Raw genomic sequence first — 6459 nt, 5'->3', positions numbered from 1 at the left:
ATGAATTTTCTCAACAAGAGTTCTAGGTCCTAGACAGGCAGTCTGATGATTATGTAGTTGGATTGTATTTTTTTTTCTCAAATTGATATTATACTACTGATTGCCTCTCTTGTAAATTGTTCTCAGAGCATCTTTCAATTTTCAGTCAGTTTTCACTGATATCAGTTTAGCCTTTTTATGGTGTAATAGAGATTAAATTTCTGGTTAAAATAAGTCTAGGCAATCTTACTTCCTGTATGAAAGTTTTAGAGTTCTTAAAATGGCTTGTTTGAATTTAATTTTTTAAAGGTATGTCTACACTTCACACTGGTGTAGTATAGCAATTCACATGATAGCAGTTGGCTACTTCTGGTACTCAGCATAGCTCATTTAGGCCTATCTAGAATATCATTATTACATTTAGTCATTCAAAAATGAATCAGCTGTTCTTAGTCTTCAGAAAAGTAGTTCTTTCTAAATTTGAGGCGGAAGTTGCTTAGATGTCATCAATGATTTCTCCAGTTAATATAGATATCCTATTCTGTAGAATGTTTTTCAACCACCCATAGTTTTCTTAAGTTTGTGAAGGTTTTAGGATGCTTTAGAAAAGAAAAGCTTCCAATAAGAACATCATAATCTGAGTATGTTTCTCTTGCAAATGGAAAGGTGGAAGACAGCCTATTTCATGACCTAGTTTGTGACTCTGATAACTTATTCCTATTTTGCTCTGTCTTCCTAAATAGAACATTATTCTTTTTAAAAAACAACCAGGTCTTTCCTATGGCATAAAGTTTGGTTTCTTGAGATAAGGATTGCATGTGTACCAAGCTGCTTTGTGCAAGACAGATGCTATTTGTTCTTTCCTATAATTTTGTCTTTTGACGAAATAGTGTCTTGTTCTTTTTTGTGGTTTTGACTTTTGAACAAATAGTTTGTTTAATGATTTGGCATTAGCAAGATAGCTGCAATTTGCAGCACAAAACTTCTATGAAATATTTCATTAAAAATCCACAAATAAAACATTTTTATATGCATTTGCCAAAACACGACACACAAAGTAGCTTGAAGTTGAAGAAAAATTTTGAAAGCTGCAATTTAGGGTTTGTATAAACACATTTCGGAGTTTTATGACCAATGATGTTATTTTCTTTCACACTTGAATCTTCTCTTTGGTTATAGAAAGCAGAACCCTTCTGGAAATTCTTTTATAAGGCTAATCACTTTGGGCTGTATTGCAGCTTTTAATGTTGCAATCCGTTTCAAGCTGGCAAAATTATTTATTTGGTTTTTATTACTTGTGTGGACAAGATGCAATATGTTTCTGAAATGTTAGAAACTGCAAGTAGATTGTTGATGCTTTTAATGATACTTCTGAGGTGTATATCTTATATATGTGTGTATGTATATATGTATGAAGAAAGAGGGAAATATATATATCTATATAAAAATATATATCTCTATATATAGATATCAATTATGCTACTTTATATCATAGAATCATAGAAAATTAGGGCTAGAAGGGACCTCAGGAAGTCATCTATCCAACCCCTTGCTCAAAACAGGACTGTCCTCAGAAGTCATATGCCCCAGCCCCCTAAACATTTTTGTTGCCCTCTGCTGGACTCTCTCTAATTTGTCCACATCATTTCTGTTGTGAGGGGGAGCAAAACTGGACACTACTCCAGATGTGGCCTCACCAGTGCCAAACAGAGAGGAAGAATCACTTCCCTTGATCTGGCAATCCGCCTACTAATGCAGCCCAGTATGCCATTAACTTTCTTGGCGACGAAGGCATGCTGTTGGCTTATATTCAGCTTATTGTCCGCTGTAACCCCCAGGTCCTTTCCTGCAGAGATGCTGCCTAGCTAGTTGATCCCTAGCTTGTACCAATATATAGGATTGTTCAGTCCTATGTGCAGGAATTTGCACTTGTCCTTGTTGAACCTTATGAGATTTCTTTTGGTCCAATCCTCCAATTTGTTGAGGTCTTTCTAAATCTTAGCCCTACCCTCCAAAGTATTTACTACTCCCCTTAGCTTGGTGTCATCTGCAAACTTGCTAAGGGTGCACTTCACCCCATCTTTCAGGTTGTTGATGAAAATATTAAAGAAAATGAGCCCCAAGTCCTATCCCTGGAACTCCACTTTGATACTGGCTTCCAACTAGACATTGAGCCATATGATAAGAGTTGTGATATGAGTTCAAAAGTATTATGAAAAGCATCACCAACCTACTTCCAGTTTCTAACATACCAGAACCAGGTTGCATAATAAGTAGTATTTAAAAAACAACCAAAAATTAAGAAAAATAGTATACTTTCCATTTTTACAATAAAGGCAGGATATTAAAAATTTTATTTTTTAAAGTAGCGTAATTGCTTACAAAAATACTTTAATTCAAAGTGAATATTTCTGTCCAAGGGGTCAGCAGTAATTATAGTGGGGGTGGGAGGTCATGATAGATCAGGAATTTCTGTTGATGGATACCAGAGCTTTGATTGTTTTCTCTTGTTGAAGAATTTTCCTGAAGTAATTTATGATGCCCCTATTCAGTAAAGGTTATAGCGAAAATAAACCCATCAGTAACATTCAGAGAAACAAATAATCATATCTGGAATGCATCAGGAGATACCTTACCTATTAGCAGTTTCCTGAATTTTCAATGCTTATTTTTTAACCCTGCCTGGTTTTGGGGCTTTTTTTAAAATTGGAATTAGTTATAACATATTCATAGACTAATGCACTTTGTACTTGCATGTGTGCTCTACTATAATGTTAAAGAAAAAGGGTTTAAATAAAATTACCAGTGTAGTCCATCTAGATATTTTTCAGAGACATTGGTTTAGGCCTCAGAAATATAACCACTTATCTGACTATGCACTTAAGAGGTTTGGGTAATAATCCAATATTTTTTCATCTTGAAGCAAAATGGATACATTGGGCTTTAGGTCTAGATGTGATTTCCATTATGCAGACCTTTCCATTTTCCTGTCAACAGTCAAAAGTCAATGGCTATTTTGACTTCAGACTTTTCAGTGTACTCTGCCAGGAATTGTCTAGAATCAGAGGAGTTGACCTTCAGAGAAATATGAGCTGTTCTTGTCCAAATCTAAGCAGCAGGTTGGATGAATTGGTTCTCTCATGACAGGGAAAGCTGACCATTTCTGTTTGTTTATGCTAAATCCTGCTCAGTTACTAGTTTGTCATACTGGATTGAGGATTTTTATGTGCCTCCAAATTAATCAAGAATAATAATAAAAAAAAAATTTGACATTTTCTGCACAACCAGGCTAGGGACAGACATTACACAAAAAGCGGTTTAAGTGATCAGAAACTGGTTTAAATCTGTAACAGAACAGAAATCAGTGCACATAAACCAGTTTGAAAATGGCCAAACTGGTTTGAGATAAACCTGTTTGAATGTAGTATCAGACTTAAGTGATTTTGCTCAAACCGGTTTATGCAATGTCTGTCCCAGACCCTTTGCTGGTTTAAGATATATCAGACTCCCCCAGCATCCTGGCATGCTCTCTGGGCTAGTGAAGCTCTGCTCCAGTGAGCTGGGCTAGCCCCTCCCCTCTGCTCTCTAGCTAGAGCAGGGACAGGATGTGGCCGGATGCTGGCCTGCCATGCCACCTGAAGCAAATTCCTCCTTCTGTCCCTTCTTCCCCCTCCCACCTCTGCTGGCAAACCCTGGGGACTGCAGCTGAGGCTTGCCAGCCCCAGCTGCACCTCCATGGTTTGCCTGCAGCCAGACAGAGATGCACCTGTGAGCAGGACCAGACCAAGAGGTGGGAAGTGTTGGCAAAGACCTGACAATCATCGCATGCTAGAAATGTAGTTAAGAGAAGTTGCAGACAGCTTCACAAAAGAATGCAGAGAGCTATATTTACATTATAAAGCAGAAACTGTAAAACCTAAATGAAGGCTTTCTGAATGGCTGGCTGTAAGGAGACACTCTGCCTTCAGGATTAGTAAGACTAATTCTTATTTTCCTGATTTACATTTTAAGTTAGACTAGGTTGTATGCTGTGTTTTACTGGGTTGTATCTTAGCTTAGGTGAAGATTTTTGGTAGTTCCCTGGTATGCTTTGTAAATTGCTGTGTTCAGTACATGCTTGCTTCAGAGAGAGGACTTTTTCCTCATCACCAGTCCAACTCCTCCCGCACCCCCAATGCTGGTGGCTGGCATCCTGTGTGTTGTGCTAGCTCCGGCTGGTAGGCCTTTGCGAAGCAGCAAGTATTTGCTTCAGATTCGGCTAGTTTGGAGGGACAGTGATTTGACTTGGTGATTTGGTGGCACTCACTCCATCTGCATGTGGAGCTTGGGGAACCCCAGCAGCGGGAGATTCACTTTCAGGAACACCAGCTTCTCCACCAAACCAGGATCCATTTCATTCTCAAGCTCCTGAAATACGGGGATCACCAGGCTAAGGTGGGTATCACCAGTGCTGAGGTTCTTGGTGGTCTCAAGGAATGGCTTGAGGACCACCAAGATCTGGAAGATGGTATCTCACTTCATTTTGTTAAGGGGGCTGCTGATCTCAATCCCCCTGACCAAGGCCATCTCATAGATGGCCTTCTGTTGCTTGACCAGTCTTTCTAGCATCAGGTATGTGGAGTTCCGCCAAGTCTCCACATCCTTCATGATTTTGTACTGTGGATGTTCAATTCTGCCTGTTTGTCCTGCAGCATCTTGCCCCCCTTGATGCTGAGGTGGAAGTAGCCTGCCACCTGCCTGCATTTTGAAATGAGCTGGCTGGTAGTGACAGCACTGTCACCGGGAGCCCTGTCCCCCTCCAAAGCCTCTCTAACTATGAGGTAGAACTTGTGTGCCACACAGTGGATGCCAACCAAGTTGGCATCACACACTGCCTTGACCATATTGGCCCCATTGTCAGTGACTATGAACCCATGGGTGAGCTCATCCTGCCCAGTGAGCCACCCTTGCACTATGAGGTTCATGGCCACCATGATCTCCCTTGCTGTGTGGGACTCATCCATCACCCTCCACTTGGAGAGCCCACCAATTCCCTGACTTATCACACCAGTTCCCTGTGAGGGAAAGGTAGGCATGATCTCCACACCGGGTACTCCAGAGGTGAAGTACAAGGCTACCTGTGGACCTGCCTTCTGCAGTTCCTCCCTCAAGTACTCCCTGTATGCCTCATACAGGGAGGGCACCACTGTCCTGCTAAAGGTGGTGCGTGCAGGCACTTGGTACAATGGGGCCATGAGTGCCATGAGCCTGAACCCTGGATGCTCAACAATGGAGAAGGGCTAGCCATCCAGAGCAAGCAGCTCCCCAGTGCTCTGTGAGACCTTGCTTGCCTTCAGAACGCACCACCTTTGTCTCTGCCTTTCCCTCACTGGGCCAGGGTGGCCTGCCTCTGCTTCTTGGGGACAGATGCTGTGGAGTGAGAGGGGGACTTGTTTTTGGACATGCTCCCACTGGTCCCAGGCTGAAGAGGAACAAAGTCAAGGAGGTGCTGCCTCCTGAGATGCAGCAGCATCACCGTGGAGGTGAAGTGTTTCACCTCCTTGCCCCAGCTGATCTGCCTTTGGCAGTGTTGGCAGGTAGTATACCTGGGATCATCAGCCACCTCAAAATGATCCCACACTACACTACCCACCCTCTTCTGGTCTGAGGGAGAGGATCCTGCCTTATCCCCCTCCTCACCAGGCAGAGGCACAACAACAGGAGCTGAGCCACCTGCCCTCACAACCTCCTCCAAAGTGCCTTCCAGAGAAGGAGACCTGCTTCTAGGGGAACTTTGAGGGGTGTGGAGCACAAGCTCAGATTCTCCCTCCTTCTCTGGAATTTCCTTTGCTATGGCCCTCAGCTCCTCTACTTCCAGATCCAGCTGCTCCTCCAGCACTGGAAGGCTCATGCTGGGAACTAAAATTGGGGTGGAGAATGTCATGCTGCTGCTGGTTAATGGTGGTGGTACAGGTGTAGGCACTGCTACCACCTCCTTGCTCCCACTAGCAGCAGAAGACTCATTGCTGCTAGGAAAGCGGGTGTGTCTGTTTGGGGTGGGGGAACTTACAGCTCTCCCTCTGCCCCCTCTCTCTCCCCTGCCAGAAGACCTGACACCTGCATTTCTAGCATGCTTCATAATGTTTGGTGTTCTGCAAAATGTGTGTGTGTGTGTATGTAATGTATGTTGTGCTTTCCTGCACAGTGATGACGGTCAGGGAAAACACAGATTTATTTTTGTGGGGGGAAAGAATCAAGACAGACTAACAAGACCAAATAAGAGATTTGGGGGGAAGAACAAGTTGAAAGGAATGAATAGGGATAACAATAGGGATTGTAGGCAAGGGTAAGTAGGAAAGGACTGGATACAACTGACAAGAAGAGAAACTAGCTAGCAAGAGACTAGCTAGTAAGCCTTTCAGATGCTGCTGGTCCAAGAGAGAGACAGCTCACAAAAGGCACAGATCAGTTCAGACACAGGTTTATATGTTGTTTCTATGC

The sequence above is a fragment of the Crocodylus porosus genome, unplaced genomic scaffold (genome assembly GCF_001723895.1).
Source record: "Crocodylus porosus isolate Cpor-Errol unplaced genomic scaffold, CroPor_comp1, whole genome shotgun sequence".
NCBI classification, from domain to species: Eukaryota; Metazoa; Chordata; order Crocodylia; family Crocodylidae; genus Crocodylus; species Crocodylus porosus.
Note: the sequence above shows the minus strand (reverse complement) of the source record.